General features: G+C 48.3%; 9 non-coding genes across 9 annotated transcripts; 5 read left to right on the top strand and 4 right to left on the bottom strand.

Moving 5' to 3' along the window:
• The first annotated feature begins 4,530 nt into the window (after window positions 1-4,530).
• On the top strand, window positions 4,531-4,649 carry LOC138232480 (5S ribosomal RNA). The gene has a single exon (XR_011187204.1). It is a non-coding gene; the product is annotated as a 5S ribosomal RNA (ribosomal RNA).
• A 636-nt stretch (window positions 4,650-5,285) lies between these two features.
• LOC138232489 (U1 spliceosomal RNA) lies at window positions 5,286-5,449 on the bottom strand. Its single transcript, XR_011187213.1, has one exon. It is a non-coding gene; the product is annotated as a U1 spliceosomal RNA (small nuclear RNA).
• Window positions 5,450-7,257: 1,808 nt separating this feature from the next.
• Window positions 7,258-7,376, top strand: LOC138232470 (5S ribosomal RNA). Its single transcript, XR_011187198.1, has one exon. It is a non-coding gene; the product is annotated as a 5S ribosomal RNA (ribosomal RNA).
• Window positions 7,377-8,012: 636 nt separating this feature from the next.
• LOC138232329 (U1 spliceosomal RNA) lies at window positions 8,013-8,182 on the bottom strand. Its single transcript, XR_011187063.1, has one exon. It is a non-coding gene; the product is annotated as a U1 spliceosomal RNA (small nuclear RNA).
• Window positions 8,183-13,546: 5,364 nt separating this feature from the next.
• On the top strand, window positions 13,547-13,663 carry LOC138232431 (U5 spliceosomal RNA). Its single transcript, XR_011187160.1, has one exon. It is a non-coding gene; the product is annotated as a U5 spliceosomal RNA (small nuclear RNA).
• Window positions 13,664-13,893: 230 nt separating this feature from the next.
• LOC138232386 (U4 spliceosomal RNA) lies at window positions 13,894-14,035 on the top strand. The gene has a single exon (XR_011187117.1). It is a non-coding gene; the product is annotated as a U4 spliceosomal RNA (small nuclear RNA).
• Window positions 14,036-20,895: 6,860 nt separating this feature from the next.
• trnan-guu (transfer RNA asparagine (anticodon GUU)) lies at window positions 20,896-20,969 on the bottom strand. The gene has a single exon. It is a non-coding gene; the product is annotated as a tRNA-Asn (tRNA).
• A 1,193-nt stretch (window positions 20,970-22,162) lies between these two features.
• Window positions 22,163-22,235, top strand: trnar-ucg (transfer RNA arginine (anticodon UCG)). The gene has a single exon. It is a non-coding gene; the product is annotated as a tRNA-Arg (tRNA).
• A 1,562-nt stretch (window positions 22,236-23,797) lies between these two features.
• Window positions 23,798-23,879, bottom strand: trnas-uga (transfer RNA serine (anticodon UGA)). Its single transcript has one exon. It is a non-coding gene; the product is annotated as a tRNA-Ser (tRNA).
• Between the last annotated feature and the right edge of the window lie 1,059 nt (window positions 23,880-24,938).

Genomic DNA, 24,938 nt, shown 5'->3' with positions numbered 1-24,938 from the left:
TCTCGTCCCTCCTCATCAACTACACTTTCCATGACAGTCTTGGAGCCTACCACTTTCCTGAAAAAGAAGCGAGTACACTTCTCATTTTCTTCCAAGAACTGCACTCTGCTTCTTAACAGCACTCCTCGACTACTTTCTTCGGCTATGCTCCGGATGTCCTTTTTTAAAAGGGCGATATCCTCGAGCACATCGAAGCCACTGTGCAGCATCGTGTAGAGACGCTGCAGCTGCCTCTGTTTCCTGGCTAGCACTCCTCTCCGTCTGGCAGCAGCCTTCCTTCCCTCAGCCATGAAAAAGGCCTTTGTCCTCACCTTCACCTCCTCCCACCACTCTCCTACTGACCCGTACAGACACTGCAAGGACAGCCACTGTGATAGTTTCTCCTTGTAGCGGGATACTACCCCCTCGTTCTCTAGCAGCTTTGTGTTGAGTTTCCAGAGGCCTGGGCCAAAGACAGTCCCGCCCTGGAGTTCCACTCTACACCCTAAAGCCTGATGATCTGAGAAGAAGACAGGCTGAAGAGTGACCCCAACAACTTTCACTCTCTCTGAGACAAAGCAATAGTCAATTCTGGAGCTGCTATTCCTCCCTGACCATGTATATCCTGCTGTTGTGGGATATATACATCTATATGTGTCTGAGAGTTTAAAGTCTTGAACTAAGTTTTGCAGGGCCAGTGAGCTGGAATCCAATTTTATCGGCGAGCTAGACTGCCTGTCTGTGTGCTCTAAGATACAATTAAAATCCCCTCCCACTATCACGTCTGTGCTGCATAACAATAGGGGGGAGAGTGCCTTGAGTAGCTCCACCCTTCCTCCTACGTCAGTAGGGCAATACACATTGATTAGCCGCAGGTTAACGGTCCCCCATTCCACATCCACACACAGCAACCTGCCATCTATGACCCTCTGAATACTTTTCAATTTGAATGCCCATCCTTTGAAAAGAATGGCCACGCCAGAGGCTCTGTTGTTATTGTCCCCTGACCAAACAGAAGGCCCTTTATCCCACCTATCTTCAAAACTTTTATACCTCTCTTGATAGGCTAAAGCACACTCCTGCAACATCAACACATCTCCCTCTCTCTGCTGGAGGTAATCAAAGACAGACTGGCATTTAACTCTGTCATTGATACCTCTTGTGTTAAGAGAAATTATGTTAAGAGCCATATTACATAAGAAAGTGGAACCAGTCTTTACAAAACACATTTCTCTTCGGTCTCACCTGTTACCTTTTTCTTTTTCTTTTTCTTCTTACCAATTTCCTGCCAGCCATCCTCTGAATGAGCCTTCATCAGGGTGGCAGCAGTAAAAGCGTTCACAGAGTCCATTTCAAGGAAGGGGGTAGAGGGAGGGGTGGAGAGGTTCCAGCTGTCCCCATCGCCATGCTCTCCTTCCTCCTCGCTCGGGGAGAAAACAGAGTCATTTTTTCTTTTCCTCAAGTCCAGCTCCTGGGAGCACTGAGGGGAAAGGGGTGCAGCCGATAAACCAGTCTCCTCTTCCCCCTCACCCACCAGCTGCTGCAGATCCTCCGTGATGGACTGGATGGAGGAGAGGAGGGCATCTGTAGCACTTGCAGAGTCTGAGAAAAGCAGCTCCGCTGAATCCTGGGTATCCTCGGTGGACCCGCTCCACCGGGGGGGCCCACACTGGCCCTCGTTCTGAGGAGCAGGAGTGGGGGAGGGGTCCTCGCTGTTCTCGGGGGTTTTCAAACCCTCGTGCTTGTCTGGTGCAGTCTGCGGTTGTGGGGGCGTAGTGGATTTCTCTTCCACCAGCCCCGGAGCCACAGCAGGACTGATCCTGGCTGGAGGCTGAGAGTCTTTGTCCAACAAGGGTTCTTTGTTTGACTTGTTGTTTGCTTTGGATTTTCGGGCCGGTTTGGCTGAAACAAGCACTGCCTCATCCTTTCTCATTTTGAGTTTATTGGCGTAGGCGTGAGGGCAGTTCTTAAAAACGTGTCCTTCCGAGCCACATAAATTGCACTTTGGCAGCATTGAACAGTCAGAGGCTAAATGTCCCTGTTTGCCACAGGTCTTGCAGCATTTCACAGTGCAGGACGATGCCAGGTGTCCCACAGCACCACAGCGCCGACACACCTTTGGTTGTCCCACATAAAACACATAGCCATTGCAGGCGCCCAGCCGGATTGTAGAGGGCAGGTGCCTTAAGCCTCCATTTACGCTGTCCGGTAGCAAGCGAACCTCGAATTTCCTTGCTCCTGTTTTTATACCATCAACATCTCTAACCTCAGTTCCATGGTGGACGGTGCAGTACTGGTTAAGCCAGGTGTGAATGTCCTCCGTCTTTGCCAGTTCCGAGAACATAACAACATGCACCGTTTTTCTCTCTCTCTGTGTCAGAGGCTGCAAGTTGATCTTCTCAAGTGCAGGAACTTTGCCTCTTTTTGCCTCAAACACATCCACGCATTGTTCAAACAGAGGATAGGTAGCAAATACAACCTCAAATGCTTTCTGACCTGGGAGAGCGAAGATGAAATCCAAGTGCCGAGGTTCAAAGCCAAGTTCCTTCTGCAACACTTTTCTGCTGAACTGCATACGATCCATGAAGAGGTCATCCAAGAGCTCAAAACGTACAGCATTCTTACGGGATCCAAAGGTTGCCATTTCAAAAACCGCAAATCGAACACTGCTTCCAACAAAAGAAAAACAATCCAACTACTCCACCTACAGGCTGATCAAGGTATCTCCCCTGCCAGGTAAGTATGAGTTAAACAGGCCCCTGCAAGCGGCCCGCACCCACAGCACAAATCGCGCAGCCTAGGCCACCTCCTCGCCCCGCACGCCACCGCCTCCTGCTGGGCCCACTCTTTCACACACTCACACGCCACACTAACACTCAAAAGTGTGGGCAAAACGAGAAAACGAGCGCGCCGTTTCCTACACATCTGCAGTCGCCGTTGCGCATTCGCAGCATGTCCCGGGATGCAATTCGGCCTCATTTGCATAACTCCAGACCGGCAGATCGCCACTCAAGCTCGCGACGTGCGCCTGCCACACACCGAACAAACCTTTTCAGCAATTTCCAAAAAACGGGCCTGCTCGCCTGCCCACAAGGCTCCGTCTCTTACCTGCTCTTCAGAGCCTGCTGCCTTCTGTGCTTTTCTCTCGGCACCGCTAAAGCGCACACAACTCCTGCAGCGGGAGGGGGGGAGAAAGTTCCCGCGCTCCGCCGCAGGGAAGGCTCGCTCCGTGCGCACACGTCCTTTCGATGCCAGTCCAACAAGTGCTCCGCATTAGCTGCGTCGGGGCTCCGGCGTGTCGCACCTCACCTCACCTCGCACTGCCCCCTCCTTGAATGTCTGCCGCTGGGCATGCCCCGCTCTCCTCCGCCTTATCTTATCGCGTGTGAGCACCGACAATGGCCACAATGCCGGGGAATGGCACCTGTAAAGTGTTAATTGGGGCACAGGAACAGCCCGTCTCGTCTCGGGGGGGCCGGCTTCAGAGACAATACAGCAAACACAGCGGGGCGGGGGAAGAAGACGACACCACACATGCGGGTACATTCAGCTCCGGCGGGAACGAGACATTTGTCGGTCTTTTCAAGTGCCGAGAGCCGAGCAATCCTTCACTTGTATCGTTTCTCCCCGGTGACTAGATCTGGCCCTGCGACTCTCGACTGGGCTCACCCCCGGGGCAGCCCAGCAGGTGTGAGCCTGGCCGGCACCTGGATGGGAGATTCCACCCCGGAAAAGCTCCGGTTGCTGCTGCTCCTGCAAGAGGTGTGACTGGGACCAGTAGGGAGCGCTCACCCTGCGGGCTGTGTGGCTCTCTTACGCCCCAGCCTCCTGATGGCGACACTCTGCTGCACAAACAGGCGCCGTCCTTCGGGGGAGGCGTCAAACCGAGGTCCCGACCCTCCTTGGCCATTAGGAAACCCCAGGGCGTCTCTCAAAAAGAGACGCCGTGGGTGTCCCTCTGGTGTTAGTGCTCCCCTTTACCCATCAGTCGGGGTCTCCTCCTAATCCCCGTCTCACCTGTAACAATCAATGACGAGGCCCCCCTGTCCGTGAGATTTAGTACTCGCGCAAGAGACCGGGGGCAGAGCGCGAACGCGGTCCCCCGCCCCCCACAAAGTGCGCGCTCCGGGTTCCCTCTCGGGGCCCTGCAACACAGCGGAAGGGCAGCGAGAAGGAGCCTCTTGCTCTGACGCCGCAAGGCCACAAGAGGGCGGAGGCGCCGCGCGCCCGGCCGACGTGTTGGACCGGTGCGCTTTACGTGCTGAAATAAACACGCGAAAGCCCCGAAATGTTTCCAGAGTGCTGTACACTGGAGGTTTTTGTCTGGTGAAGACTTGCCTGGTGCTCCTCCGTGCAGATTGTTTGTCCTCCTCCAGTGCGGGACGAGCCAACACAAGGGAGCGCATTCGCCAACATCCAGGCACGCAATGCGATTTGGAAAGCAGCTCCTTTCCAAAGAGTGGCACACGAACGATCCTTCAGTCCCGCTCGGGGAGCACGGAACCCCCGCCACACACAGCTTCAAGTAGCGAGTCAGGCGCCGGGGTTTTTGCTTACGGCCACACCACCCTGAACACGCCCGATCTCGTCTGATCTCGGAAGCTAAGCAGCGTCGGGCCTGGTTAGTACTTGGATGGGAGACTGCCTGGGAATACCAGGTGCTGTAAGCTTTCGCTCTCCCGGCCAGCAGGGGTCGCCGTTGGTGCCGTAGGCTTTGGGAGGAAAACCTGCAGGATGGAAAGGTGATCTATAGCCTCATCTCTAGAGATGTTTTGTTGCTGTGGCATGTGTGTGACCCATATTCAAAAAAAAAAACCCGTCTGTAAAACGAATATCGAAGCTGCCTCTAAATCTGCAAATGAAGATGAGTCGATAAACCACTCGTTTTTCGTATAACTAGACATATATTCATTTGTTACCGATTTCATTCATTGAGCACGGATACAATAGAGGTACAGCCATTCACTGTTTGACATGTCTGCACTGGTACAGAACCGAGCAATCAGAAAATGGGTGAAACTGTCTTTAGACTCAGCATACAGTACCGAGGCCCCCCATGACCAAATAAAGGCTAACCTCGATAATCAGCCTAAAGAACGCAGACTACAGCAAAACGACTGACTTTGAAAAGGGAATGAACGTCCGGAAGGAGTAGTGGAACTAGCTTGAGATGCTTCTCCGGACCCCTAACTAAAAGCCAGCGAGAACCAGCAGCGGCGTCCACTCCTGTCGAACCGGGATCCTTCCGCAGCCACGCAGCTCGTGGTGTCCTAACCCTCCCGTATCTGATTTTGGACCAAGCACATCAGGGGAGAGCGCGAACGCAGTCCCCCACTACCAGAAATTATGCAGTCGAGATTCCCACATTTGGGGAATTCGCTGGGGTCAGCACAGCCGGAGTGCAATGGCCGAGCCTCGCCCTGGGTGAACCTCCTTCTTGATCAAGGTATCTCCCCTGCCAGGTAAGTATGAGTTAAACAGGCCCCTGCAAGCGGCCCGCACCCACAGCACAAATCGCGCAGCCTTGGCCACCTCCTCGCCCCGCACGCCACCGCCTCCTGCTGGGCCCACTCTTTCACACACTCACACGCCACACTAACACTCAAAAGTGTGGGAAAAACGAGAAAACGAGCGCGCCGTTTCCTACACATCTGCAGTCGCCGTTGCGCATTCGCAGCATGTCCCGGGATGCAATTCTGCCTCGTTTGCATAACTCCAGACCGGCAGATCGCCACGCAAGCTCGCGACGTGCGCCTGCCACACACCGAACAAACCTTTTCAGCAATTTCCAAAAAACGGGCCTGCTCGCCTGCCCACAAGGCTCCGTCTCTTACCTGCTCTCCAGAGCCTGCTGCCTTCTGTGCTTTTCTCTCGGCACCGCTGCAGTGCACACAACTCCTGCAGCGGGAGGGGGGGAGAAAGTTCCCGCGCTCCGCCGCAGGGAAGGCTCGCTCCGTGCGCACACGTCCTTTCGATGCCAGTCCAACAAGTGCTCCGCATTAGCTGCGTCGGGGCTCCGGCGTGTCGCACCTCACCTCACCTTGCACTGCCCCCTCCTTGAATGTCTGCCGCTGGGCATGCCCCGCTCTCCTCCGCCTTATCTTATCGCGTGTGAGCACCGACAATGGCCACAATGCCGGGGAATGGCACCTGTAAAGTGTTAATTGGGGCACAGGAACAGCCCGTCTCGTCTCGGGGGGGCCGGCTTCAGAGACAATACAGCAAACACAGCGGGGCGGGGGAAGAAGACGACACCACACATGCGGGTACATTCAGCTCCGGCGGGAACGAGACATTTGTCGGTCTTTTCAAGTGCCGAGAGCCGAGCAATCCTTCACTTGTATCGTTTCTCCCCGGTGACTAGATCTGGCCCTGCGACTCTCGACTGGGCTCACCCCCGGGGCAGCCCAGCAGGTGTGAGCCTGGCCGGCACCCGGATGGGAGATTCCACCCCGGAAAAGCTCCGGTTGCTGCTGCTCCTGCAAGAGGTGTGACTGGGACCAGTAGGGAGCGCTCACCCTGCGGGCTGTGTGGCTCTCTTACGCCCCAGCCTCCTGATGGCGACACTCTGCTGCACAAACAGGCGCCGTCCTTCGGGGGAGGCGTCAAACCGAGGTCCCGACCCTCCTTGGCCATTAGGAAACCCCAGGGCGTCTCTCAAAAAGAGACGCCGTGGGTGTCCCTCTGGTGTTAGTGCTCCCCTTTACCCATCAGTCGGGGTCTCCTCCTAATCCCCGTCTCACCTGTAACAATCAATGACGAGGCCCCCCTGTCCGTGAGATTTAGTACTCGCGCAAGAGACCGGGGGCAGAGCGCGAACGCGGTCCCCCGCCCCCAACAAAGTTGGCGCTCCGGGTTCCCTCTCGGGGCCCTGCAACACAGCGGAAGGGCAGCGAGAAGGAGCCTCTTGCTCTGACGCCGCAAGGCCACAAGAGGGCGGAGGCGCCGCGCGCCCGGCCGACGTGTTGGACCGGTGCGCTTTACGTGCTGAAATAAACACGCGAAAGCCCCGAAATGTTTCCAGAGTGCTGTGCACTGGAGGTTTTTGTCTGGTGAAGACTTGCCTGGTGCTCCTCCGTGCAGATTGTTTGTCCTCCTCCAGTGCGGGACGAGCCAACACAAGGGAGCGCATTCGCCAACATCCAGGCACGCAATGCGATTTGGAAAGCAGCTCCTTTCCAAAGAGTTGCACACGAACTATCCTTCAGTCCCGCTCGGGGGGGCACGGAACCCCCGCCACACACAGCTTCAAGTAGCGAGTCAGGCGCCAGGGCTTTCGCTTACGGCCACACCACCCTGAACACGCCCGATCTCGTCTGATCTCGGAAGCTAAGCAGCGTCGGGCCTGGTTAGTACTTGGATGGGAGACTGCCTGGGAATACCAGGTGCTGTAAGCTTTTGCTCTCCCGGCCAGCAGGGGTCGCCGTTGGTGCCGTAGGCTTTGGGAGGAAAACCTGCAGGATGGAAAGGTGATCTATAGCCTCATCTCTAGAGATGTTTTGTTGCTGTGGCATGTGTGTGACCCATATTCCAAAAAAAAAACCCGTCTGTAAAACGAATATCGAAGCTGCCTCTAAATCTGCAAATGAAGATGAGTCGATAAACCACTCGTTTTTCGTATAACTAGACATATATTCATTTGTTACCGATTTCATTCATTGAGCACGGATACAATAGAGGTACAGCCATTCACTGTTTGACATGTCTGCACTGGTACAGAACCGAGCAATCAGAAAACGGGTGAAACTGTCTTTAGACTCAGCATACAGTACCGAGGCCCCCCATGACCAAATAAAGGCTAACCTCGATAATCAGCCTAAAGAACGCAGACTACAGCAAAACGACTGACTTTGAAAAGGGAATGAACGTCCGGAAGGAGTAGTGGAACTAGCTTGAGATGCTTCTCCGGACCCCTAACTAAAAGCCAGCGAGAACCAGCAGCGGCGTCCACTCCTGTCGAACCGGGATCCTTCCGCAGCCACGCAGCTCGTGGTGTCCTAACCCTCCCGTATCTGATTTTGGACCAAGCACATCAGGGGAGAGCGCGAACGCAGTCCCCCACTACCAGAAATTATGCAGTCGAGATTCCCTCATTTGGGGAATTCGCAGGGGTCAGCACAGCCGGAGTGCAATGGCCGAGCCTCGCCCTGGGTGAACCGATTTCGATTTTTAAGAACTTTATTTTCTTTTCACAAAAAAATACAGGACATCACAAATCAGAAAGCTTTACATTCATATACATACTTAAAACAGTATATATGATCACATCTCATTACATTTTGACATGGTAACAGTTACATAGCAACAATTTTCTTTTTTTCTGGTGCAAATCACATTCTTTACTTAAACTTGATAATGTTTTTCACAGTTTCTTGAGATATTGACCTATGCTCTCTATTTCCCACAGATTTTCTGCTTCCTCCCTCCCTTCTCTCCACAGATCTCTGAGGTAATAGTTCTCTCGGGTGATGAACAGGGCCAGGCTACCTGCTGCCTTGACTGGGATCTCGATGCCTTTGAACAGCCCCATGTTCCTCACTCTCCACAGGGCAACTTTCCCACTGTTCACCACGGCCCAGATCCTGTCAAACACGTCAGGAGGAAGTTTGACAGGAGAGATGCCGTATATGACGAAAGCAGCGGTCAGGGTAAATTGGGGCGAGAGAGCCAGCAACCAATCTTCAAACTGTGCCCAGAAGGCCTTAGCAAAAAAGCAGGACCACAGGAGATGGGATACAGTCTCCTCCTCGCCGCAGCCCACCCTAACGCAGCGAGGGCTGGGGGTGAGGCCCCTACGGTACAAGAAAGTTCGTACCGGTAAGCACTGGTGGACGACACTCCAGGCTAAATCTCTGTGAATGTTGCACAGAAACTTAGAGGATGTGTGTTTCCACACCTTCCTTGTTTGGGCTGATGTTAAAATGCCCACATGGGTCTGCCTATTGTTCTGGGGTGCAATGAAATCTTCCAGTTTTTGGACGCTGACATCTCGGAGGGGAATATGGCCAATTGGGTGAGATCTTAGAAAACTTTTAACTGTCCCATAAATTGCAGGGCATGTGTCAGAGAGTGGGACGTCCAGCTTGGGTCTGACACCCCACACTCTGAACACCTCCCTACCTACCCAGAGCCTGGAAAAATAAGTCCAGGTACGCGCTGCAGGTGCTGTTGCAAAGCCTCTCAGCACAGAGGCCAGGAAAATGCACAGCAGCTTCGTAGCAATATCTGGGACAGACTTCCCCCCTGAGGGTAGCGGCCTGTACATTATTTCCCTTCTGAGTCTTTCCTGCTTCCCACCCCATAGAAATTGAAACATCAATCTCCTCATCACCGCCGCAACACGGTGTGGGATTGGGAAGGTAGAAGCCAGAAAATTCAAGACAGGCAAGAGCTCGGCTTTGATGACCAGCACCTTCCCTGTCATGGTGAGGTCTCGGTCCTTCCATTGCATCAGTTTTTTGTTTAAGATTGGCAATTTGTTCTGCCAATTTACTGTTCCCATCTCTTCTCCAAAATACACCCCCAGGACCTTAATTCTCTTCTCTTGCAGCCTGAGATCATGTCCTTCTTTTGGCTCCCTCCAGTTCTGATAAAAAATCTCACTCTTAGATTTGTTAATTTTTGCGGAGGAAGCCAAAGAGAAACGATCACAGCACTGCAGAGCTCTGCTAATTGAGGCATTGTCAGAGAGGAGCAGGGTGACGTCATCCATGTATAGAGATGTCTTTACCTCTCCTCCCCCACTTCCAGGCACTGGTATCCCATTAATGGCCTGATCCTGGCGCAAGGCACAGGCTAAGGGCTCCATAGCCAAAACGCATAACAAGGGGGATAATGGGCAGCCCTGCCTCACCCCTGAACAGACTTCAAAGGGGCGTGATCTATTGCCATTAACCATGACTCTGCTGTTGCTACCTGTGTACAGCAGGTTAATCCACTTTCTCATGATGGGGCCAAACTTCATGTGCTCAAGTCCCGATGTTAAGTACTGCCGGTTTAGGCGGTCAAAGGCCTTTTCTAGGTCTACACCTAAAATGCAAAGAGGGAGGGAGCGATCCTCAGAGTACAGACAGACATCCCTCAACAAGGGAACAAGTAATAGGTTTATTCCATGCTGAAAAAAAGAAGAAAGAGAACACAACGTTTCGGCCGTGGAGCCTTCTTCAGGTGTCAACATCCCTCAACAAGGCCAGGTTGTCGCTCATCAGGCGTCCTGCTATCCCACAAGTCTGTTCTTTCCCTACCAGTGAGGCCACTACATTTTGTAGGTGCAGGAAAAGGGCTTTGGACAGGATCTTAGTGTCCACGCCTAACAGGCTGAGGGGTCTCCAGTTCTTTATGTCATTTTTTGCTCCTTTCTTAAACAAGAGAGAAATAGTGCCTTCTCTTAAGGAGTCAGGCAGCAATTCTGTCTTATATCTTTCCTCGAATAGGACCAGTAGCGGATCCTGAAGCAGATCCCAAAAGGTGCAATAAAATTCTTTAGGGAGCCCGTCAGCACCTGGAGTTTTCCCCTTCTGTAAGCTCTCCATAGCCTGTCTCAGCTCTTCTACTGTGAAATCCCTCTCAAGTACTTCCCTATCTTCTTCACTCAAAACGTTTTCTAGCTTTGAGGTAAAAAAATGAATTTCTTCATCCTTTACCTCTGTAGAGCTGTACAGTCTTGAGTAGAAGGCCTTGGTGCAGGAGAGGATAGCACTCGGCTCTGTTCTCTCTCGTCCCTCCTCATCAACTACACTTTCCATGACAGACTTGGAGCCTACCACTTTCCTGAAAAAGAAGCGAGTACACTTCTCATTTTCTTCCAAGAACTGCACTCTGCCTCTTAACAGCACTCCTCGACTACTTTCTTCGGCTATGCTCCGGATGTCCTTTTTTAAAAGGGTGATATCCTCGAGCACATCGAAGCCACTGTGTAGCATCGTGTAGAGACGCTGCAGCTGCCTCTGTTTCCTGGCTAGCACACCTCTCCGTCTGGCAGCAGCCTTCCTTCCCTCAGCCATGAAAAAGGCCTTTGTCCTCATCTTCACCTCCTCCCACCACTCTCCTACTGACCCGTACAGACACTGCAAGGACAGCCACTGTGATAGTTTCTCCTTGTAGCGGGATACTACCCCCTCGTTCTCTAGCAGCTTTGTGTTGAGTTTCCAGAGGCCTGGGCCAAAGACAGTCCCGCCCTGGAGTTCCACTCTACACCCTAAAGCCTGATGATCTGAGAAGAAGACAGGCTGAAGAGTGACCCCAACAACTTTCACTCTCTCTGAGACAAAGCAATAGTCAATTCTGGAGCTGCTATTCCTCCCTGACCATGCATATCCTGCTGTTGTGGGATATATACATCTATATGTGTCTGAGAGTTTAAAGTCTTGAACTAAGTTTTGCAGGGCCAGTGAGCTGGAATCCAATTTTATCGGAGAGCTAGACTGCCTGTCTGTGTGCTCTAAGATACAATTAAAATCCCCTCCCACTATCACGTCTGTGCTACTTAACAATAGGGGAGAGAGTGCCTTGAGTAGCTCCACCCTTCCTCCCACGTCAGTAGGACCATACACATTGATTAGCCGCAGGTTAACGGTCCCCCATTCCACATCCACACACAGCAACCTGCCATCTATGACCCTCTGAATACTTTTCAATTTGAAAGCCCATCCTTTGAAAAGAATGGCCACGCCAGAGGCTCTGTTGTTATTGTCCCCTGACCAAACAGAAGGCCCTTTATCCCACCTATCTTCAAAGCTTTTATACCTCTCTTGATAGGCTAAAGCACACTCCTGCAACATCAACACATCTCCCTCTCTCTGCTGGAGGTAATCAAAGACAGACTGGCATTTAACTCTGTCATTGATACCTCTGGTGTTAAGAGAAATTATGTTTAGAGCCATATTACATAAGAAAGTGGAACCAGTCTTTACAAAACACATTTCTCTTCGGTCTCACCTGTTACCTTCTTCTTTTTCTTTTTCTTCTTACCAATTTCCTGCCAGCCATCCTCTGAATGAGCCTTCATCAGGGTGGCAGCAGTAAAAGCATTCACGGAGTCCATTTCAAGGAAGGGGGTAGAGGGAGGGGTGGAGGGGTTCCAGCTGTCCCCATCGCCATGCTCTCCTTCCTCCTCGCTCGGGGAGAAAACAGAGTCATTTTTCCTTTTCCTCAAGTCCAGCTCCTGGGAGCACTGAGGGGAAAGGGGTGCAGCCGATGCACCAGTCTCCTCTTCCCCCTCACCCACCAGCTGTTGCAGATCCTCCGTGATGGACTGGATGGAGGAGAGGAGGGCATCTGTAGCACTTGCAGAGTCTGAGAAAAGCAGCTCCGCTGAATCCTGGGTATCGTCGCTGGACCCGCTCCACCGGGGGGCCCCACACTGGCCCTCGTTCTGAGGAGCAGGAGTGGGGGAGGGGTCCTCGCTGTTCTCGGGGGTTTTCAAACCCTCGTGCTTGTCTGGTGCAGTCTGCGGTTGTGGGGGGGTAGTGGATTTCTCTTCCACCGGCCCCGGAGCCACAGCAGGACTGATCCTGGCTGGAGGCTGAGAGTCTTTGTCCAACAAGGGTTCTTTGTTTGACTTGTTGTTTGCTTTGGCTTTTCGGGCCGGTTTGGCTGAAACAAGCACTGCCTCATCCTTTCTCATTTTGAGTTTATTGGCGTAGGCGTGAGGGCAGTTCTTAAAAACGTGTCCTTCCGAGCCACATAAATTGCACTTTGGCAGCATTGAACAGTCAGAGGCTAAATGTCCCTGTTTGCCACAGGTCTTGCAGCATTTCACAGTGCAGGACGATGCCAGGTGTCCCACAGCACCACAGCGCCGACACACCTTTGGTTGTCCCACATAAAAAACATAGCCATTGCAGGCGCCCAGCCGGATTGTAGAGGGCAGGTGCCTTAAGCCTCCATTTACATTGTCCGGTAGCAAGCGAACATCGAATTTCCTTGCTCCTGTTTTTATACCGTCAACATCTCTAACCTCAGTTCCATGGTGGACGGTGCAGTACTGCTTAAGCCAGGTGTGAATGTCCTCCGTCTTTGCCAGTTCCGAGAACATAACAACATGCACCGTTTTCCTCTCTCTCTGTGTCAGAGGCTGCAAGCTGATCTTCTCAAGGGCAGGAACTTTCCCTCTTTTTGCCTCAAACACATCCACGCATTGTTCAAACAGAGAATAGGTAGCAAAAACAACCTCAAATGCTTTCTGACCTGGGAGAGCGAAGATGAAATCCAAGTGCCGAGGTTCAAAGCCAAGTTCCTTCTGTAACACTTTTCTGCTGAACTGCATACGATCCATGAAGAGGTCATCCAAAAGCTCAAAACGTACAGCATTCTTGCGGGATCCAAAGGTTGCCATCTCAAACTGCAAAACAAACACTGCTTCCACAAAACAAGAAAACAATCCAACTACTCCAACTACAGGCTGATCAAGGTATCTCCCCTGCCAGGTAAGCCGAGAGCCGCAGGCGATGAGCCCGGAGCTGAACGGGCCCCACTGGCTCGTTTGTAAGGCCAGGTGCATTGCCAACCACGACCGGCAGGGCAGAGGACTTGAAGGCGGCCTGGGCTCCTGCAGCTGTCCAGCCACGCACTCTGGTTTCTCTTCATCTCGTACAAATCTTTTGCCTTTTACTAAAGATTTCCATGGAGAGGAGCATGAATGAGTTCCACACAATTTTTGTGCTTCCCTGCCTTCGGGTGGGGCGCAGCTGGGCTGGTCAAAGAGAGAAAACAAAACCGCTCACAATCGCTCTTATTACGGCGACTGTGGCCGTCTGCTCTGCGAGTACTCGGTCTCCGCCTGTCTGATTGGCGCTCTTTTCTTTGGGGGGCGGGAAGTGTCCGGCCGCAAATATGAAGCATTACAGCAACGACATGCCATGAGACGATTGATGACGATTTCCATAGGATCCCCGCGGTTGCCTGGCAACCGTCAGCTTTGCGCAGTGGCAGTATCGTAGGCTGTGAGGTTTAGCCGAGGCGCGATTATTGCTAGTTGAAAACTTTTCCCAATACCCCGCTTCCGCCGGTTTGCAATACAATCGGCGAAAGCAATTTTTGACAGTCTCGTCAGAGACTGAGCAAGGTGTTTAAAGACAGATTTTGTCATGGTAACATCATGGTAGAAAGAAACAAGCTTGTTACGTCTCAACAGAAACGCTCTTTAGCTCTTTCAGCGTTATGCAGAGAACAGCGTCTGTCGAGATCACTTTTGAGTCAGCGCGAAACGCCTTGTGCTGTCAGATTGATTTCATATTGCTCGTAGCGGCGCCCGGCTTTTGTCTGTCAAACGTTAGGTTGCGCTTCTTCATGCTGCATCGTCGGCATGAGTGGAGCTTTTTAAACGTCTGTACTTACTGCGCCCCATAAGAAATCGTTTGTCCCCGTTCAAAAGAGATTGTGCGATGTCCTGCAGCGTTCGCAAAGCAAACCTTTGACAGTTTGAAAAGAGGAATTTATTCTGCTTCCTGTGCGTGCAGTAGTTACAAAGTTGAACGCCTTTACACGATCTGCTGCAGTTTTCAGTGGGCGGGCTTTGTCAAACGGCTCGGGAAACATCCCAGTGGGCATTGATTCGTTGAATATACGTATATTTACGGCGAAAATACGGCTATACGTATATATATGTCGCCTCGACGTATAATCAACGTCGAATTGCAACCGTAAAATCGACGACATGAATAAACGCATATATAACGTCGAAAACACATCTAACACAGTGCCTGAGGCTTTTTACTGTATGTATCGTGTGTGCCGCAACTAGGAGTATACGGCACTCTGCACAGTGTACGAAGTAAATTATTTTCGCAGTAATTAATTTACACGTGTATAATAAATATAGTAAATATAGTAAATTAATTACTGCGAAAATAATTTACTTCGTACACTGTGCAGAATCAGCGGTTTTACAGTATATATCGCCTTTAAAGGTGGCTTCTCAAAACGCTTTATGGGATAAAAACAACCAGAACAGCAGCAACAACAATATTGTATTTCGTTGCACTTTGAAAACCAAGTAATAACTTAACTATACAGTACGTGCAAACGTTTCGTATGTTGCTGTCGTGAATGCCTGCGTACCCATAAGTATCTTATTTGCCTTGAGTCTGTCTACAGTATATCTGTCCCACTACCCCCCTCTCTCCCTCAATTCAATTCAATTCAAGGTGTTTTATTTGCATGACAGATGGGTACAAGCAGTTTTGGGTATGTATATTGTAACGCTTACTGCCGACAGGCACTGTGTAAGACCCAGCGTACCAGAGCAGCGCACCGAGGAAGCGTTTGCATTTATAACTTAGTTTTTAAAATTAGTCAAGCAATATGAACTCCCGGAGTGCTGGCTGTGACGAATTAAACCGGTCTCACAGGTATTCAAAGTAGGAAGTACAGTGTTAAGTGGTAGCTGGGCTACTCCCTCAATAGAATCGCTTTAAGGAAAAGCATTTTCAGAGAGCAATCACGCTGTGTTTATGTAGAAAAAGCGATTAGGTTTATGAGCAATCTAATTACCTATTCGCTTAAAACGCTATATAAAATAAAGTTTATTTAGAGATGAATGATCAGTGTCGCAGTTTAAATAATGGGAGTCAGGAAACTAACACACAGCGCCACCGGATTTAATAACGCAATAAAAACGCTATAAAATAATGTGACTAGGCACAGAAAAAGTTTACAGCACAGTACAATAATAAATGCTGACCATGACTTTAGAAGCATAAATTACCTTACACTCAATTTAAACACAAGCTGTCTTTCTGTATGAACCTCTAAGCTGGTTCATACAGAAAATGTAGAAATGCATTAGCCTGATTATGATTAAAAAACACATAATTAAACACGCGTTTGCGATTTAAATCACAACACGATTTAAATCAATATAAATGTTTATATTGTAACGCATACTGTCCAGCCTCCATTTCTTTATAAAAATTTACTCTGTTGCACACACACACTAGAAGCAGGAACCGCTGTCAGAAGGGAAGATATGTTCAAAATATCGCAAATATCGATCATGTTGCGATATTTTGAAATATAAAAGTCAATTGATTGTCCATAATATCGCTTACCTATTTTTTCGAAGAAATGTTTGTTAAAAGAAAAGTCCAGCACCAGCTGGATTCAAACACACAACCTGCCAGTTGGTAGTCACGCACCTAGACCAGTCGGCTACAAGACAGCTTGCATGAACAGGCAGGCGAAACAGCCCTACACAGCCCTGTCGCAGTACACGGATATAATCATACCGTTATTAAATTCTTTAGATACGCGATTCCATATTATATTCCCTTTTAATCAAATTCTAAAAGTATGCTTGTTGACTCCGGTATCACGTTAGTTAAAGACTTCGAAGCTTACAATGTTTAGGGAGAAATGGAATACTGGTGTGTATTTTTTTCTTTAAAGTACCAAGACCAGCTATATACTGTATGTTTATGTTCCAAAATTAATATCGTTTATGGCCTTCACACGCGTTACAGTATGCTCCTATTCTTTTTATGCTCAGCTACTAAGATTTCCCTTCAGTGGTAAAATTCAATATCTACAATGGGCACAGTAAAGACGTTTACAGTAAGTCTTTCTACGACAGACCAACGGACCACGAGTGCCGCTGTCGGTCAACCAATCACGCACCGCGGTACCCCGTGTCATCTTACCTGCGGTACGTGTCTGTACCACTCACTTTGAATGGCTGCATCTGTAGCTGATCACTGTCAGTCAGGGAGCTCAGAGGTGAAAAGCCTGTTTGAGAGACAATTCGCTGTCGATCAGTTCAATATGTTCCGTACCAGCTCGGCACACCTGAGATCATCTTGGTAGCTGTGTAGCTCAGATGAGTGAGAGCGTGTGTGTGTGTATCACCGTGATTGGATGCCGGTCCTTCTCAGGTCACAGTAAGCCTTCTGCTGCCTAACTTTCCTAATTTTGGGGATCCCTTTGAAAAAGCAAAGGAAAAAAAAAACTGGCTCTTCATCAGCGTGATCGACCCAACCCAGTGTGCCCCAGTGGCCTAATGGCTAAGACACTGGCCTCCTAAGCCAGGGATTGTGTGTTCGAGTCCCATCTGGGGTGCTCCTGTCCCATTTTGAGTGTACAAATGTCCTTGTGATTTGCAAAGCTACAACCCCACCTTACTCAGTGAGCGTCTCTGCTTTTCTCTCACATACAGTTGGGAGAAAAAAATTTGTAAACAGCCCTTCGGAATGATGTGGATTTCTGCATGAATGGCTCCTAACGTGATCTTATCTTTATCTAAGTCATAATAATTAATAAAGAGAGTCTGATTTAACAAACAACACACGCCCAACATTTGACATTGCTGTTTCTTTATTGACCAAATGGTTTAAACAATCAAGGTCATTGATGGAAAAAGTACGTGAACCCTTATATTAAGGAGCTAGTGGAACCTCCTTTATGACAAAAACCTCAACCCCCACTTTCTGTAGCGGCTGGTCAGACCTGAGCAGCGGTTAGGAGGTATTTTGGCCTATTCCTCTATGCAAAACTGTTTCAGTTCATGTATATTTTTGGGATGTCTTACGCTGAACGGCCTGCTTCAGATCATGCCACAGCACTTCAATGGGATTGGGGTCAGGACTCTTACTTGGCCATCCCAAAATACGGAATTTCTTCTGTTTCAGCCACTCTGTTGTTGATGTACTCCTTTGTTTTTGTCATGCTGCATGACCCAGCGTCTTTCGAGTTTTAGATCACAGGCAGACACCCTGACATTCTGCTGTAGAATTTCCTGATACATCTTGGAATTCATCGGTCCCTCGATGATTGCAAGCCGTACAGCCTCCGCCATGCTTCCCAGGTGGAATGAGGTTTTGGAGTTGGTATGCAGTGTTTTGTTATCTCCAAACATAACGCTGTGCACATTTACCAACAAGTTCAACTTTTGTCACGTCTGTCCACAGAACATTGTTCCAGGAGTTGCTGTGAAACATCCATGTGGTCTTTAACAAACTTGAGAGGGGCAGTGGTGGTTTTTTTTGGGGGGAGAGCAGTGGTTTCCTCCATGGTGACCTCGCATGATCACCGCTCCTGTTCAGATTTCTTCTTATGGTGGACTCATGAACACAGACGTAAGACAAAGTCAACCACCTGTTCGCTAGATCCCATCCCCACTCAGCTAGTCAAAGATTCCCTCGAAGGACTGGCAGGACCTATAATTAGTATGATGAATGCATCGCTTGCGTCAGGCGTTGTACCTGATCAATTTAAGGTAGCGGTTGTTAGACCGCTCCTTAAGAAGTCAAATTTGGATCCACAAGTTCTTAACAACTACAGGCCTGTCTCAAAGGTCCCATTTCAATCTAAAAGTCTTGAGAGAATAGTTGTTGCCCAACGTCAATCGTATCTGGATTCAAATAATATACTTGAGAAATTTCAGTCTGGTTTCTGAAACTGCATTAACAAGAGTCGTAAATGATATTCTCTTAGCTACTGATGCGGGGAATGCAACAGTGCTTGTGCTTCTAGATCTTAGAGCTGCCTTTGACACGGTTGACCTCTCTGTTTTGTTACACAGGCTTGAGTTTGAGGTTGGCTTATTTGGAACCGTCCTTAAGTGGTTTACTTCACATTTAACTCATCGTTTTCATTATGTTCAAATATCTAATAATTGTACTGCTTCATCAATGTCACCAGTTCAATTTGGGGTACCAGAGGGATCAGTGCTGGGACCAATATTGCTCTCTCTCTCTACATGCTGCTGCTAGGTAGGATAATATGAAAAAATAATATGAACTTTCATTCATATGCTGATGACACTCAAATAAACATTTTGTTTACACCAAACGACAACTCTTCTATTATCACTTTAGTCAAATGCATTAATGAAGGAAATACTTGGATGTGTGAAAACTTTTTGTTACTCAACTCTGAGAAAACTGAGGATCTGTTGATCGGAGGCAACAATACTGATAGGACTACTATAACTTCAGCACTTAACTCAGAGGATTTAAACATTTGCCTCAAAGAGACAGCACGTTACCTAGGCGGCATATTAGACACAAGGCTCTTAACAACTTGCATTGTTAAGTGCCTTGGGAAGCCCTTGTTGTGAAAGGCGCTATATAGAAATACATTGATTTGAACTGAATTGACAATGTAAAATGTTGTGTGTGTTGTTTGTTAAACAAGACTGTCTTTATTTATAAAAAAATAAAAGGAATTTGCTAGGAATGCAAACGTTAGGTTGCGCTTCTTCATGCTGCATCGTCGGCATGAGTGGAGCTTTTTAAACGTCTGTACTTACTGCGCCCCATAAGAAATCGTTTGTCCCCGTTCAAAAGCGATTGTGCGATGTCCTGCAGTGTTCGCAAAGCAAACCTTTGACAGTTTGAAAAGAGGAATTTATTCTGCTTCCTGTGCGTGCGTGCAGTAGTTACAAAGTTGAACGTCTTTACACGATCTGCTGCAGTTTTCAGTGGGCGGGCTTTGTCAGATGGCTTGGAAAAACGCACTGTGTTTCGGCTCGGGAAACTTCATGAGAAGTGTCCTGCATGTTTTCTGTGTATAGCTGTCTTTTAACGCATACAGAATTCATTCGAAATCATTGGATTCTCCAATTAACAAGGGTCCCTTAAAGGATGAGTCAAAGTAACGTCTAATCAGATTAGTTTCCTTAGAGCTGGTTCAGAGTTTGCTCAAGAGTTTACCTTTCACAGATGCACAAAGAAGAATGTTGGGGGCGCACGCTTCAAGGTGCCTTACAGCTGTAGGGAGTGATTCGAGACGATTCGTGGCGTGTGCTCGTTCCCATATACCATACGCCCCAGGGTGCAGTGCTAGGATGACGTACAATACCGCTTGGGCACGTAACGGCGTTATATGCAAGTGCGGGACGTGAGGGTTTTCGTTTGTTCGTTTTGTTTTGCTCTGCTTTGCTTTGTTTCGTGGTCAAGAGGCGTAAGGTAAGTCGTAATCCAGGGAGAACACTGGTGGCAAACAGTCCGAGGTGAGAGGCGAGGTCCAAAGTCGAAAAGGCAGAAGGGGAGTCCAATATCCAGAATAAACGAGGTAATGGAAAAAACGCCAGGTAGAGCTCTCAAGGAGTAGACTCAATACCAGCGGGAAGCAGGTAAAGATCGTAAAAATAGCACTGCGTACCGCACGGTGGAGTGTGTGCAGGTGGGTTAACTCGTGCGGCGGCGTTTATTAATAATCACCCACTGCTGGTGCTGATTAGATCGCTTAAGAGTTGGTCTTAACTGCCTGGCGGTCATGACAAGCTCCTCTTTAAGCTGTGGTTTAGTTTTGCATTCATGTGTTTCTAGAGCAGTTATTTATGGGGGTGGGTGGGTCTTTCACAGAGGCTCAGGACAAATCCCCTGCATGAAAGTCTACTGTGTGCGTTCAAACAGGTCAAGAGCCAGGCAGGAGGACAATGGACAGAAGAAGCAACGAACTAAAAATAAAAGAACGAATATGAAAAAGCCACCATCTTTTTCTTTTTGACATTTTCCGACTTTCATGCAAGCCAGGACAAAGTTGCTCGTAGCTACTTGTGGATTCAAATACTCTATCGAGTGCTTTGATGAGTTTTTGCAATTTGATTGTCATCCTGTCAGCCTGTTTCTGTTTTTTTTTTCAATCTAGTGATGGAAAGTAAGAGGGAAATGATGGAGCAATCAATAACCGCTCCGGAAAAATGGCAGAAAGAAATGGCCCGTCACTAAGGACATTTGTGAAGCAGAGGAGTGACATCACCACAAAGGCGACTTATTCTGCTGATCGTTTTGGTGAATAATGATTGAGGCGTGTTAAGAGAAAGGTAGCTGTGTCAGCATGCGTAGGCTGCAAAGGATCAAGCAAAGGTTTACTCCATGCTGAAAAGAGAAGAAAAGAAGCACAACGTTTCCACTGTGGAGCCTTCTGCGCCATCTTCTTTAGCGGTGATGATGTTTACATTGGAAAAACTGAGACATGCGTCCCTGGGTGGGCTTGAACCACCAACCTTTCGGTTAACAGCCAAACGCGCGAACCGATTGCGCCACAGAGACTGACAGCCGCTTGTGCTCCCTACATTTGCAGGTTTATGGTCAAAGAAAACAATCACTTGCGCTTCTTGCAGCCGGCAATCTTTTTCCACTGACAACCAAGAAATGGATTTCATCTTTCACAAGCTGTATGGATTTCTTCAAAAACAAGTTATTCCAGAAAGGAAATGAATTCTTCCATTAAACTGAACCAAGCTGTACATGTTTGTCTGAAATGAGACATTCGGCACAACAAGACACGGAGAGAGGCACCGCTGGTATTCAGACCCAGGATCGCCTGCTTACTAGGCAGGCACTTTAAGCCACTAGGGAACAGCGCCAGCGGAGCACCGCGCTTTTACAGACACTTGGACACATCTGCGTTCGGTGTGCACTTAACCTGCTCTCTGAGCCCGTTGCCTCCGTCCCATTTAATAACAGAACTGACGCCAAGAGAAATGATGAGAAATGGCATTTATCGGGCACTTTTCATGTCCAAGGAGCTCAATGCCCTTGACACCTCCCCAAGGCGACAGAGCTGTGCATTCTTTGGCGACACCATTTTTTCTTTTGTTTAATTTCTATACTTATTGATAGAATAAAAACGATATGTCATGTACTGTAAGGGAAATGTCTCTTTTCATGGGGAAAGCTAGCACCAGCAAATGTTGTGTTTAGAAGAAGTGATTTAACATGACACGTGACCTAATTTACCGGAGCAAAAGCTCACCCAGCAAGCCCTGCTTTACTTCTACAGGAGAGAAGTACTGTAGAGTCTGCAAGATGTTCAGCTGGGTAGCTACGTCAGCATGCCTCGGCTGCAAAGGAACAAGTAATAGGTTTATTGCATGCTGAAAAGAGAAGAACGGAAACACAGCGTTTCGACTGTGAGGTCTTCTCACACCTGAAGAAGCCTCACACCTGTAAAAGGCTCCATGGTTTTCTTTCTTCTCTTTTCAACATGGAATACACCTATTGTCTGCAAGATGTGACAATTTCATGGTGTTTTGGAAGAAAACCTTTTTTCTTTGAATTCAAAATCAATCGGAATTTCAGCACGACACATCAACACTTTTTCTGTTTTAAGGAGATGATATTTTAAACCTGATAAAAATAGTAGGAAACACAAGTTTCTTGCTGTGAAAATTTAGATGGGGAAGTGTACTACTAGTAGCAGTGTAGAGCTCTCTGTGGTGGAGTGCAAGCGCATGTTCTACGGGCCAGTGGCGTAATGGATAACGCGTCTGACTTCGGATCAGAAGATTGTAGGTTCGAGTCCTGCCTGGCTCGTGAGGCTTTTAAACCTCTCAGGTTCCTCGGTAACAGGTTGCCGTCATGTATATGAACTATAGAAAAGCATTTGCCACAACCCGTAAATTAGCACGCAAGTGCGGGCTAGTGAACACAGAACTGTATGGAGATCATCTCCAGCTCCGAGCTCAATTGCAATGAAAAAACATGCAGAACAGAACTGGAGAGCAGCTGAATTTGTGCTCGGTAGGGTGGGGAGGACTCAGCATTGCTATTGTTCTAATTGGCATGAACTGCAGGGGATCTGAATCAGAACATGTCAGTTAGTTCGATCATTGCGTCAATATGTAGGCCACGTTAATACAGAATTATTACTTTGTCTGTCTCGTCTTTGTATATAGCTGAATGTCCCTGAAAATTTCATGTTAGTTTTTAAGAACGACATTGGTGCTAATATATACATATATAGCATATAAGGAACACGTAAAAGTTTAGTCCATGCTGAAAAGATAAGAAAACCGCCACAACGTTTCATCTTGGAATAAATCTTTACTTGTTGTTTTGCAGCCTACCCATTCTGACCTAACTCCTCCCTTGAAATTCCCTAACAGATAAGGGTACGTAACGGCTCATGCGATGCTCAGTTGCAATTTGTCCCAAAACAAACAAGAACAGCAGCTGAGGGTTTGAGTTTGAACATGCACTGTATTAAAGCAGCTTTTATTTCCATTGATAAATGCTAGATATTCCTACAGAGATTCTCCAGGTGAGTAAGCGATTCCTGTTTCTGTTTCTATTTCTGTTTCATATATAAATATATACAGTATATATATATATGTTACATGTGTCTCTGCAATAGTACAAATGTGTTATACACTATCAGGGGCTGCTTTTTTGTGCACCTCATCTACAACAAGGGTTTTTTTTTCATTTATGTTTGTGGACCTTCACCATTTGAGGAAGTGAGTTAGATAAGAAAGTTACAGGTATGGTGAGCAATGACTGACAAAGGCACGTACTGCGTATTCCTTACAGAAGTGTAAGCAATTTGTTCTAAAAAACACCGGCTAAAGTCCAACATCGTTAGCAATCTTATTACTTAAACAGAATTAACATCAATAAACTGTAAGGTGCTGGTACATGCGAGTAGATTTGATCTTCTATTAAACAAAAATGCAATTACAGCTCTAAAAAGGTCAACCTAGACTTCTGTAACAGATCTGTTCAGGTCATCGCTGTTCCTCTGACCTTGTGAGTCTTTGGAATTTTAAAAGTGTATTTTGCTTGCCTTTCATGTGGTCTGTGTACAAGTCACTGTGGCGTATGCGGTCCTACACAGCCTTGCTATAGACGTGACGAGCCTCCGCTATGTTGCAATGGAGAACAGGTTCAGTACGGAGCTGCCGAGAAAATTCAGCTGGAAAGCTCGTTGCAGAAAAGCATCGGTATCTGTGTCCAGCGGCAAAGCGTCCTTCGTGGGTGCTGAAGAATCGATTTCACAGGCTGCGGGTCCAGGCGATTTAGAGTGTTAAAGGTCCCAGCGAAAACGAAACGGCGCTGGTCCTTTTACACGCACGCACGCAACCAAATGCAAAGGACGCCGTAGTCGGCAGGATTTGAACCTGCGCGGGGAGACCCCAACGGATTTCAAGTCCGTCACCTTAACCACTCGGCCACGACTACAGCGAGCGCCGCGGCCGCTGCCTTCTTGCTACAATCGAACAGGGAGTGCAAGGCGGCGGCGGAGGCAACTTTTTTCAAGTTCGCTCTCCGTTTAAGAAACCTTTTACGCCATACGTGCAAGCACACACACACACACCTCAGAGGACTTAAGGGTGGCTTCAAGTTGGAATGATAAAGTCTCCCCGTTCGGACATGAAAACAGAACGTTCTTAGACAGAAAGCAATCAACAACGGAGACATGTGGACGACGATTTTAGTCACTGCACTTTGAATAGCATTTTTGCTCCAGTTACAGGAGATGCACCAATGGCCCTTGACCTACGCTCTTACCAATGCCTTGAACATTCAAACAAAACAGCCCTCAAGTCCTGCGGTTTAATATAACGCTGTTACGTGTCGAGGCAGTATTTGACTCTGTCCTACCGTTGAGACACGGGGCGTATATGGAAACGAACACATGCTACGGATCGTCTCTAATCGGTCCCTACAGTTGGAAGGCTCCTTGAAGCGTGCACCCCCATCATTCATCTTTGCGCATCTGTGAAAGGTAGACTCTTGAGCAATGTTTGAGCCAGCTCTAAGGCAACTAGTGCTATTGGACAGAGACCTCTGGAAGATCCTAAGAGTCTCTTAACACCACTTCCAGCAGCAAGCTTAATTGTTCGCTGGAGGTCTCCCACCCAGGTACTGACCAGGCAAAGAATCACCACTACTACAGGAAGTTAATCCTGAAATCCAATTACATATCTCAAGGTAAGACAAATCCATAAGAACATGTCTTAGTATTACTTCGTTTACATTAGTATGGCACTGAGTTGGAGCTCCTCTTTAAGCTGTGGTTTAGTTTTGCATTCATGTGTTTCTAGAGCAGTTATTTATGGGGGTGGGTGGGTCTTTCACAGAGGCTCAGGACAAATCCCCCGCCTGAAAGTCTAATGTGTGCGTTCAGACAGTCACAGGTCAAGAGCCAGGCAGGAGGACAATGGACAGAAGAGCCAACGAACTAAAAATGAAAGAACAAATATGAAAAAGCCACCATCTTTTTCTTTTTGACATTTT

This window comes from Lepisosteus oculatus, unplaced genomic scaffold, assembly GCF_040954835.1.
Source record: "Lepisosteus oculatus isolate fLepOcu1 unplaced genomic scaffold, fLepOcu1.hap2 HAP2_SCAFFOLD_63, whole genome shotgun sequence".
NCBI lineage: Eukaryota > Metazoa > Chordata > Actinopteri > Semionotiformes > Lepisosteidae > Lepisosteus > Lepisosteus oculatus.
The sequence above is the reverse complement of the archived record's forward strand: the minus strand, read 5'-3'. Positions and strand labels throughout refer to the sequence as shown.